Below are 12,970 nucleotides of genomic sequence, written 5' to 3' on the forward strand. Positions count from 1 at the left end.
CACTTGCAGAACACAATGTGCCTGAAGAGAGATACAAAAAAAACCAAACCCAAACAAACGTATCCTTCATCATGAAACTAATCACAATTATTACCTCCCTGGGTTTAAATTAACATTTGCACACAAGGTGGAACCCTGTAACGAGTAAACTGGCTTTCTTCCTACTGTAATGTTTCTTTTCACCCAACATCCTCTTATTGCGCATTTCTAATTCACACAGAAAATACCTCCTTATCATTCAGCCATTTGTGTGAAATCTGATCTTAGCTGCTCCTTTCTCCACAGCTCCACGGTACACAAAACAGACAAGAATTTCCGTTTCTCTAGGTCTTTTTTTTTTTTTCTTTTTTTGCTGGGGAATTGAAGCTCACTGTGTCCAATGTGGCAATCCAATTATGAAGCAGGGCTGTGTTACAAGGTTGCCATGACAGAATCAATGAAAACAATATAGGAGAGTCCCATTTCATACACGTGTTACTGGGAAAAAGGGGTTGAGGACCTCATTTTAAACGAAAATGTCAGCTTTCCAGAGCAAGTCAACAACAAGTTAAGAAGCAAGAAATAAGTAAAGTAGTGCAGAGAAGAGAGTTCATGCTGAGGTCCGGCAACAATTTGAAGTTTTACATATATCTTCACAAAATGTCGTTTGAGGCTGGGTTGCACCGGCAAGGACAACGTTTCTGTTTAACTTTAAATTATGTTCCAACAAGCTTTAAAACTCGCTTTGAAATCAGGGTTTTTACTCTAAACCAAGATCAAATTAGATTCTGTCGCACCAAAACTTTAAACTCCAGTTAACCTTTACTCTTGAGGAGGACTTACTTTTTAAATAGCGGTTTCTTTTTTAAGTGGATTGAGCAAAACAATCATACCCTTGAATAAAACTACAGGACAGACTCAACCCATACAGGATACAGGCTCAGTATGGAAGCTGCTGAAGATTGTACCAACTCTTAAACAGTGCTGTGCAAGAAATGTAGTTAGCTAAATAACTAACATGGCGTTTCCAAACACAGCTGCGTTTGAATTTATATTTGTAAGGTTAAAGGTATTGTATGCAAAAAATTGGTGTTCTTTTGGAACCTTTGCTAACTATAGCTGCTATAAGCTCAGTTCACTGTTCAGCTAGCAGCCATTTTAGCTTACTATGTCCAGATTGGGATCTTGATCACTGGAGGAGTGTTGGTGTTGTTTACTATACTATTACTATCTCTTGAGGGTACAAAATGGGGCTAAGGGTTAGCAGGTTAGCATGCTAACTTCAACAGATATCTCTGCAACACACTAGGTCGATGTTCTTGCCATAACCACACCCAACACACAACCATAGTCAAAAATGGTATTTCTTCATATTCTGATGATAATTTAACATTTTTAATGCTTTAAACTAAAATTCATACATATTGCAAACTTTAAATTAATCCTTGTTGGTGCAACCCTTCTGCAAATTAGCAAATTGGCTCCATTCTGCGAGAGAAATGAGCAGTGAAGCTGTTAATTCTTACAGTCATCATCATCAGTCACGTCGAAGTAAATGGACGTCTTGCAAAGAACTTGGCAACACACGCTACAGCAAATACTGTGATATCCACCACTTGACTGGAGGTTACTATTACAAATGAAGTCTTCTGCACATTCATTGTCTTTGCATAAATCAATTCCACTACTTTCACCAGCTTATTTTGCTAATTACCAGAAAAATCCACATCTCTGTTCCATGTCATGGAGCGGGAAGTGGCCTTTGCACTACCTGTAAGTATTGCGGGGGGGTGGGTCGCGGAAGCCTCGCCGATCTTGGCTGCATTTCAGACTAGTGTGGAGGAGGATGAAGGCTCGCTTCCTCGCCTCTCTCGGCGAGAGAGCAAAGGCCTCACTCAACCTACATCTGTAGAGGGAGACGAGGATGGGGGGGGGAGAGAGAGGGAAGCGAGGCTGGAGCGAGCCGCCCACGCCGTTATTGGAGATGGCAGAGGGGGCAGCAGACACGCTACTCCAAAGCGTTTGTGGGGGCTATTGTTTCACGATCAGACACTATTTTCAGAGAGATGGAAGGGCATGATTTGCAGAGTTTACACCTTTTGTCTTGTTTCCTGCCAATGAGGATTATACTAAAGCGTGATTGACATTCAACATCATACCCTTTTGATGCACCGAGAGTCCTTCTGTTCTTTTGAAGCTAGAGGCTGGTCTTGAGAATCCAATTTGATCCATCGGTAATGCTCAAAGCAGTGCCTGTTGAATAAACAAGAGGGCCATTAGTGTGAACGGTTGAACACAAGGCAGCAAACCTGGTATTGGGATCCTTTCTGAAATGATTTCACACACACTGTATACCTCAACATGATTGTAGAAGGTGAGATGATAAAAAAACAGTCCTGACAGCTCGGCGGTCAAGACAATTGACCATTACTATGTCAAAAAATGGCAAAGAAATACTCTCATAAATGACAAATATTAGCAGCAAATCCTCACAAAAGCTGAAACCAGGAGAAGACAAAAAATGCAAGAAACGCAAACAAATTATAAATCAAAATATAAAAGGTTCAATTTATGGTCACAAAGAAGATTCTTTGTGCCAAAAGAGCCACCTAAAGCCTACACACTTAACTTTAAACGGTCCGAATTGGTAAGTCAACTGTCTTTTGCTAATTTCTGTGCTTTCCTATGTTTGGGGTTAAAACGTTAATGATTAAGATCTCTATCAACGATGGTCATAGCAGATTTAGTGAGCAGCCGTCCGGTGTGTGACATCGCCCACTAAGAGTGAAATTGATTGATTTCAGATTGAAATGTAGCCGTTACAATGCTGGTCAGACTTTAAGGTGGACTTTGACTGGCGGTATATAAATCTAGTTAAAAGAAGGTATGTGTTCCCAAACCGAACCAGTGTTGACGAACACATCTACGTTCAAATGCACAACACAAAACCGTTTTGTACTCCAAAAAAAACAACATCCCTACTGAAGTGGTCGCATGCTTGAATGGACCTAATGAACATGGTCGTTTAAACCCCAGAAAAAAGAGCTCCGTGTCCGGTTCGTGTTCTCTAAACACAAAAGAGCGACTGTACCTGACTGACCATGAGCTGCTTTGGTTCTCCTGCCCCAACCTTCCTCCTCCTTCCTGCTTCTTATCTCCGAGGACTGTTTACTGGCAGTAATTAGGCCATTAATCAAGTTAATGGAACATCGCTGAATGGACCAACTGTACTCTCTCCCACAGAGCCGTCTCACTTCCCCTCAGGACTCCCCCCCCCCGAGGGTGAGGCGACTCTGACATCAACATATGTGTGCACCGTGGGAAGGTTGCGTATCAGATGTAACCACTGTCAGCGCGCTCTGCTGCACTGCTACAGACTGCCGGAGTGACATCAGCTTTGATGGCGGGATGGCTGTTAGGGCCGTGGACTTGGCGTGACGCCATGCCCTGTAGCAGACCTGAGGAAAAGAACTGCAGTCAGAGCATTGTTTTTTTGTTTTTTTTTTATGGTTGAGAGAAATTGACAGATGGAGGATTTCTTCCAGGTATTTTATTGAACGCCACTGTTGTGTCCAAATTAAATACACTCTGCAGACGTGTCAGCGCTGTTAGACTGTGTTCAGGTGAATTTAAGAGGCAACACAACGGAGTCACTCGAGTATATCCAAGGACAGATGTGAAGTTTTACTTGAGGTTCGTGGGCTGATTGGGTCACAGGAGAGACCAAAAACTGGATTTTCACGTTCATAAATATTGAAGCCGATGGTTCCAAGTTGTGCTCATAATACTTAAGAAGGTAATAATGAAATAACACAACAGCAAACTTTTATACAGCTCACCTTTCATTGTCAGCAAAAAGACAGACTCTTTGTTTTTCTACTTTTCAAAATAAAAGCCCCAAACAGTGGTTAGGCTGACATAATTCATAGTACTTTGTTATCATTTCTATAGATTTTGTTCGCTTTTGCTCAATTAGACCACATTATTTGTGGTGAAAGTCGTATATGGTTGTGTCGCAAACACATTGACTTGCCTCAAATTGCAACCTTTAATAACATTTTCAATTTATTTTGGATCCACTGTGGTCTGTCGTCTCCCTCAGCCGCTGTAGCGTCTTGTACACATGCACTTGTTTTGGCGTTTTGGCTTTACTTCCTCGGCCGCTGACAAATTATGATGACAAACTATTTCATAACCATGCAAAGGCGGGAAGAAAACAGTTATCCGTTCCATTAAAGATCAGACAATTTGCAATGACTTAATGGTCTTAATAATGCGAGTCTGATGGAACACGTACACGCTTGTTCGGACGTTGCTAGCTAGCTAACATCAGCGGCTGTTCGGGTGCAGAGAAACTGGGACTGCACATTTAATCATGTGGTTAAATCAGCATTGATAACGCCTTAAAGAGGAAGGTTTTGGTGGAAACTTTAACCGAGGAGATACGTCCAAGTAGAACAAACATGCTAGCTTGATTCACCCCATGACTCGGGGCCCAGGACCCCCTGTTCCCCCCCTGGTGGCGGCCCTGCTTCAAGCTATAATCAACGATGTAAAGTGTCTCCTTCGATTGGGCCACAATCAAGAGGTCTATAATCTTCAAAAAGAGCATTATTTTAGTGTTTAACTAATCAATACTTTCCGCCCAAACAGTCTTTTCATTGTGAATAGAGTTCTTGTTAATCTAAAGCTTGTTTTTCATTCCCCAAAAAATTGCTAATGACGAGACTAAACACACTGTTTTGCAGCAGGATCATAAACAACCACGGCATCGTGTTGCTGTTTTATTTGCTTGTTTTGTGTCTAATCATTTCCTTCCATCTCTCAATTCCACGCCCAATCAATTAGAAGACAGTGTCAAACCCTGTGTTGCGCCTATGGTCGTCTCAGCAGTGTTATCCCTCCCCCGCGGCCATTTTCTCCTCCGTCTCCTGAGCATTCAATCTTGTGCCCCGGCAGCAGACCAGAGCTCATCCCGACCTGCCTCCCAAACAAGCGGCGGTGTAATTGCTTGTCAGAGCTGTCTGCGTGCCTGTTTTTTCCCTCCACGCCGCCACGCACCTGACAAGAAACACATATTTACACACAAAAATGAAATTACAGGCAATTTGAGAGCAAAAGAGCTTTGGAGGAGGCGACGCCTCGCGATCGAGCTGTCCGAGTCGATGAACTCCTCTCACCCTCGGCTCTGCATCAGGTGGACAAGCAAAAGGTGGAGGAGATAACAGAGAGAGAAGGGGAGAAAAAAACAGAGAAAATGCATAGGGAGTTCTGAATTGGCCTCCTGAGCAGCTACCACTCTCTCGACAGCTTACTTTTTTCCTTTTCCTTTGACGATTAGCTAATCTTTCTTCCTTTTTCCTGTGAAGGCGCCGTAATGACAGACTTCAACCGGCTGCATTGATGCAAAAAGGAATTAATACATCACGACTGCATGATTCGCTGTTATAATTACCACCCTTTACTAATTACACCCCATCATTTGCATCAACATTTATTCAAAATGCTAATTTAACTTCACATCAGAGGATACAATTTACAAAAAACCCAATATATTTCTCATTAATAGTCTAACTTTTACCTGTAATGTTATATTATGTCTATTTAATGAACTCAGGAACCAATTAAACTGTTTACACAAAGACTTTGACACCTTTAATTTCTAATTGAATGTATGAATGAAGGTCTCAGGTGTCAGAAGTGCCTGAATCTCACTCACAAAACACACCAGTGTTACACTTCAGTCTGATTCCTGCTGCAGAGTCGAGCAACATCAACAAAACATGATACAAGACAGAAATTTGTGGAGAAAAAGATTTATGATAAGGACGTAAAAACAGGCGAAACAGTCAAAATATACTATCCTAAAAAACGTTTTTCAAATGCAGTGTGGTTAATCTCATCGTTATTGTCTATTGTCTTTTTGTTATACTAAGAAAAGTGATTCTAAATTTGATTAAATTTAGAATTATAGGGAAACTTAATTGAATTAAACAAACAAGTCAAATATTAAATTAAATATATTTGAAATAAAATGTAGTACATTTTGAAAAGATCATTTACAATTCTAATTAAATCAAATTTCAAAGGGAAACTGAATTAAAAAGCAAAGAAGGAAAATATTTAAAATACACTCAAATATTTGATTATAAATAACATGCCATAATAACAAGTTAAACTAGTTTTAAAGTTTTTTATTTAATAAAAAAATTATGTTGAAAGTTTTATTCAAATTAAATTCTTAATTAATTCAAATAAGATTCTAATGATCTTGAATTATTTTGAAAAAATTAAATGTATTGAAAATTAAATTTGTGTCTAAATCATATTGAAAATGATATTAAATTTAAATGTTATTTGTTTAAAAATGCGATCAAACAAAAGATAACATTGCTAGATAGACATTACACAATTTATTTAATTTATTTATACTAAATCTATTATGCAGGTATGAAACGTCATGATTATTTAGAATGAACTTTTTTAGCGCTTTGTTTTTTACAGTGTACATTGCACTATAAATAATGATCCTCTCTAGTTCTGATTCTTTGATATTACGACGTGTTTTTCTTTCTACCTGTATCCTGTTTCTACCCACGCTTGTTTTTTTTCTTTATCTTAGCTTGTTTGGTCTCGCCTCAGATAATCTTATTCTTTAAACTGCTCACTTTCATTGTATTTGCATACCGAGGTGTCCCACTTACAAATTCTTCTCACCTTTGTTGCTGCGAGCACTCCGTCTTGCCTCCAGGCATCGATAAAAGCCCTTAATTTTCCCTTTGTCCACAGATGCTCATCACCGTGCCACGATGAACACCGAGTCTGAATACGACAGCTGGAAAACATCTGTAAACCAGCGGCGGCGGCTCCTCGGCTATGTGGAAAGAAGAAGAGTGGCACTCTGTATGTCGGCCATGTTTGCGGGTGTTTACTCCTGAGCCGAATTGTGTTTGACATTTGTTCCAGACAGATCTGTTTGGGCCTGGTGGTATTTCGGGATGAGGAGTCAACAGAGGCGAGATGCGCCGCGAAGATGTGAGAAGGGTCGTGATGGGGAAGCCTATGATTGATATTCCCATTAGCCACCTGACAAGGTGAGGACAAGGCTCTGATAATGAATTGTGACACATTAATGAGCTTGTCTAGCGCAGACAATACCTGATCAGCCCTCTTAGCATTTAACCTTTTGATACCAATGAGGGAAATTGCAGGCAAATAAGGGTTTTGTGTCACAAGACGACAGAACATGACTTTAAAAACAGTGCAGCAGATCCGTGTCCGTGGCTGATACGGCTCTGAGTTCAGAGGAGACTAATTTGACGGCGGTTAAACTCCAGAGGGTTCTGAACCCGGCCACAAAACACCAAACTTTTTTTTCGCTCTCGCGACTTTCTGAAGGGATGAAATCGAATGTATTTCTTGTTTTTTCTGCTCTGATTAAGCATCCGAGGTAAAATGTTCTACAGCAACACCTGCGTCACCTCGGTTCCCTTCCTGCTGAGGGGATTGTGTAGGTTTACAGTCTTAATTAGTACTTGTTGTATCCAAAAGTGACTGCCATTGTAGTACAGCTAGAAATATAAGACTGGTATACAGTGGTAGAATGTTTTGGACGCTTATACCTGTTGTGGAATTCCGGCTCGCTTGCCTATTCAGGAGCGATGAAGAAAAACTCAGAAACACTGATGGCTTACGTTCAAGTAGTTTGCAGGCTGGAACAAAATAATTGCACAACGGTAAGCATAGTGCATTGTAAAGTTAATCCTGCCGATCCTTCTCTAGTGTCTCGTTATAGCCTGCAAACTTAGCAGCTTCAGACTGCTAAGTTTGCAACGACCATGATAGATATAACACGTCACTACGCCCTCATCCATACCTTATCGGGCCTAATGTTTATACGGGGTACGTACGACATCTTATCTTGTTAGGCCAGAGTGTTCTGGGCCTTAGATTTACTCCTAAAATACCTTTTTTAAATCCCATCACAGTGCTGTAAGCATGTACAACATGTAAAAAAGTCAAAAGACAAACAGAATAGGCTTGAGAGTGAGTCACAAGTGTCCACTTGGAAAAGCAACGTTAGTGATTCGTCCTGGAAAAAGGTCCGCAATTGCATTTTTACCCTAAAATGGAGTCAAAGCTTTGCACAATTAGCTGACCATCATGGTAAAATGCAAACCTAACGTGACAACCATGAAAACATCATTATTTTAGCTTGTTTGTTGGGGGTACAAGGACACCAGGAGAAATCCAAGAGAGGTTGATCCAAACATTCTATCATGATAGCAAATGTGTCAAACTCAATAGTTGTGTTCCCATCAAACTGTCAAGCAAATTCAATCTGAGCTTTTGATACTGAAAAAAAGAACAAACCCTGCTTTATTGTCTATTCTACTCTAAATGGGCACACAATCTATTAAATTAACATCATGCTGTTTACTGGGGTAGTAAATCAAGTAGGGTCATTTTCTCATAAGCTTGTCTTCTTTATGAAACCAGCGGAGAAAGAATGCCGGTTTAAGGCACTTCAGCATTGGCTTCACTTTTCAGACCCAGAAGCCTCATCCATCTTATGTACAGTCAGTGGTTTTAGCACCTTTCAGCTCATTGTTTCGGTTTTCCCTACCACTTTACTATTCTTTATACTTTTCAAGCGTAGCAGTGACATATCAGTAAAAACCCACCAGCCTAGCAGCAAATGGCAGACGAAGTTTGGCGACAGAAGCTGTTGAGTCAGAAATTTTTTTGGTTGGTGGAGACCAAAAACTGAGCCACAAGCAGAGTGAATATCTCCCTGGTGGCAAAGACACTATTCCACATGAATCCTGTTGCTCCATATCTGTTGGAAAACATCACAGTATGACGCTACAAAGCTAATAGTATATAAAAGGACATTCATTCTGATGATTCTTATTCTTTTTCATAAAGTTTTTCTGTGATCCAGCTGAAAGTTTCACGTTAGAAACCCTGAGAGATTCACGACTTGTGATTCTACATCACATGTTGTGAGAAATTGTCCCATCTTCCTGCGCTTCAAAATCAATTTCCCCTGTTACAGTGGATACAGTGCCGTGCAGCACCTTCCCGCTCAGACAAGTTAGCGTCTGCACGCCGAGGTGAGTCCACTGTTTGTGTGGGTGTATTGATGTCACCCCCCTCCACCTCCTCCAACCTACCCCCACCCCCCCTCGCCTCATTGGGACGCTGGCCGCCTAAGTCTAATCCCGTGGGAGCTCATTAGAATCAGCGGAGAGGAGAGGGCCCCAGACAGGGTCAGGACAAACTGCACCGCTGCGCTGCATAGTGATGCCTTCCGCTCTGTCTTTATGTCTGTTTGCTTTGGCTGCACGTCAGTTGATCTGAGCGGATGGCAGATGAGAGATTGGCCCGCTCAAGCACTTGACAACCATGTTGAACACCGACACAATCGCTAGTGCACGCGCAAACACACATACGGAACGAAAACGGGACCCACAAACGCCTCAAACACCCGCTCCGTATGTGCATACACTCAATGTATGTGTGTGTGACGTGTGATCGGGCACTCACACACACACACGCAAACAGAGTTGTCACCTCGCTGTCATGCCACAGTCAGCAGCTGTCCTGTGTGGTGTGTGACAATAAGAGAGGGTGGTGAGCAAGGTCAGACACGCTGCCACCCACGAGACACTCATTAAATGCTTATGAATCTCAAGTGGAGGCTTGCAGATGCATGGCATGTGTATGTGAGTGTGTGTGTGCTGTGTCTTTTTAATTTAAACATGCTTTTGTGTGTGTGTGTGTGTTTGAATGTGCAACAGATGTGTGATCTATCCATAATCATGTGAAGAAGATCAAGTTAAAGTGAACTTTTGACGCGTACTTGAAGGGATCCATCCTCATTTGTCATTGTCATCCTTGTTTTTATTAGTATTCAGACCTTTAGCTTCAATAAAAGCGGCGCTGCTGCACTGTAATAAAAACAATTGTGACAAGTAGTTCTTACCGAAGTAGCATGAGAGATGTTTACAAGTAAAATAATCAATGCAGGCAGCTGTTTCACACGCTGATGGTTAGATGAATCTGACACAATAAATCAAACTTCATAAACTCATTATGTGTCTTAAGTATTCATCATAAAGTGTGGTGATGTGTTCATTCCCAGCAGGAGGTTTCTGCGCTTCCTGGGCTGTGACAAGGAACCTAAAGAAGAAGAAGGGGTGGACTGTGGTCTATAGGAGACGCACGGAGAAACAAACTTAACCCAACATATTTACGTTTTATGACTTCTGATGAGCGAATGTCTCCAGAAAGTGCAAGAACAAACTTCAGAGAGAAGGTTAACAACCTAAATATGCCATTTTTTTCAGCAAAATCCATCATACGTTATTGACTTAGACATTATGAAAATGGTTAATGGGGTTAATGAGGTCAACCAACCAACCTACCAACCAATCAATAAATCAACCAACCAACCTACCAACCAACCAACCTACCAACCAATCGATAAATCAACCAACCAACCTACCAACCAACCAACCTACCAACCAATTAATAAATCAACCAACCAACCTACCAACCAATCAATAAATCAACCAACCAACCTACCAACCAACCAACCTACCAACCAACCTACCAACCAATCAATAAATCAACCAACCTACCAACCAATCAATAAACCAACCTACCAACCAATCAATAAATCAATCAACCAATCTACCAACCAATCAATAAACCAACCGACCAAAAAACTGACCAACCAACCAACCAATAAACCAACCGACCAAAAAAACAACCAACCAACCAATACACCAACCAATCAATGAACCAACCAACCATTAAACCAACCTACTAACCAATACACCAACCAATCAATAAACCAACCGACCAAAAAACCAACCAACCAACCAACCAATACACCAACCAATCAATAAATCAACCAACCAACCAATCAATAAACCAACCAACCATTAAACCACCAACAAACCAGCCAACTACAAACAAAGAAACAGACAGAGAGACAAGGTAACAAAAGCAGAACCTATTTTCAGGGGTTGTTATGTTCCTCGAGTAGAAAAGGCCTTAGCCATGAGTGCATGTTTGGGTTAAACAGTCAAAGGTTTCATAGGGTCAGGATAAAGATGTGTTTAGGCTGCTTCTGCCGATTAAGAAATGTACAAATGTCAGTCGTTCACCTGGTCCTGTGCAGCCTCCTCGCCTGTTCATCAACATTCCCCCGGGAAGCCTCCGATGGCGCTCCGAGCGGCGTCTGCTACACCACTCACATTTTGAGTTGCACTGAAATGGATGGCGGCGGGTGAGAAAGGCCAGAGATGCTGTTATTGCTCCACAAAAGCCTGTGGACACATAAAGAGTTTATCATCTGGTCGAGCGCGGGGCAAGCTTGCTAATATCCTGAGGCTATCACAACACTGTCCAATGAAGTCTGATTGACTCCATACATCACTGAGTGTGTGCACGTCTTTCATCACTTGTGTGTCCCGGAGAGAGACGGGAGGAGGGAGATAGCTTTTCCCGGCGACAATAAAATCACACTCAGGAGCTTTGGTATAATTGGGAAAGTGGTTGCGAGAAAGATGCCAGGTTGAGGGAGCTGGCGGAGGCGGTGTGGTCACAGGAGCTCAGTCAGAGAGCAGGAAGGCAGCAGGGTGCTTTTCTACCCCGGAGGAGGGGGGGCACTTATTATGAATGGACGAAAACAGCAGGACAGGAGGAAACGGAAACCTGTTTGTTGTTTAAAAAGCCTTCTCTCTCTCTCTCTCTTCCTCTCTGTTTATGCCTCCTCTCTCCGCTCTCTCCATCTCGGCGTAATTAGGGTGCTGGCTGGAAGAATGATCAGCTGTCATCCCCAATGGTGGCCTTCCACTGCCTGAATGTCAACACTGTCTGAGACCTCCTGTCTGAGTGAGCAGCACACTCAATTAGAGACACTCAGTCACCGCAGGAGCCGCTAGGACAAACACGCCGACACATTTACAAAGCCACGAGCGCGCACACACAGAACCTATAAGACGCCATTTTTCTTTTTTTTTTTTAATGCTTCAAGAGTAAATCCACACGCAAAAAGGGAGAAGGATGAAAAAGAGCACACGCTCATCTGGAGTCATCACAGCAGTAGCCCGTCCCAGCCTCCAGTGGTTTCATTAATTAAAACACAGCTTTTCAGGACATAAAAGTAACTATAGCTAACAGTGCCTTTTCTCACATTCCCTCCGAAGGCAAACATCACTCTCAGATGAAAGCGGATGCAGCGAGGCTGAGGCGACGGGGGCAGGGAGGGTGCCCCCTTTGCTCCGTTCGGCCGCATCAAAGCGCTCAGAGTCAAAGGGCGAGACACCAAAGAGGACTTTTTCTGCGTCTTTCTGTGTCAGTAACATCTGAGGTGTCTCTTTCGCTTCTTGAAAATGTTTCGCTGGCTGCTCGACGGGGTGTAAAACTTAGGCAGAGGTCTCGGTTAGCCAAATGGAGATAGAAGTCCACTTCAGAAATCCGACCAGAGAAGGATAACAGTGGCCTTATAGAGAGTCAGTTGTGTTCGAGAAGAAAGAATGTTCAGGGATGAAGTTTTTTTTTCCAGTTTGACGAGCTGAAAGGAAATACATGGTCAATGCATTTACTTAAAGATGGACAACGGGTTCCCACTTCCCCCCACCATGCAAAAATTAAATCAAAATTTCCTCAAGTTCTCCCATTTTACAGAAAAAATACCATCTCTGGGGAAAACTGATTGGAGGTTTATTGAAGTTTTTTAACGTAGTTTTGTCAGTATCCCAGGTGCTAACATGAAGAAGGCAGGGTTTATGACCTATACTACAACCTGCCACCAGGGGGCAATATAGATGCCCCCATCCATTTCTTCATACAGTCAATGGGTCAATGTAATTAAGGAGTATAGCACCAAAATGTACAATTTCGTCACTATATTTTGCACTTTTATAGGTAAAACCAGGGGATACAGTATGGAGGCGATTTACAGCAGCTCTGACAA

Source organism: Sparus aurata, chromosome 24 (genome assembly GCF_900880675.1).
Source record: "Sparus aurata chromosome 24, fSpaAur1.1, whole genome shotgun sequence".
In the NCBI taxonomy this organism is placed as follows: Eukaryota; Metazoa; Chordata; class Actinopteri; order Spariformes; family Sparidae; genus Sparus; species Sparus aurata.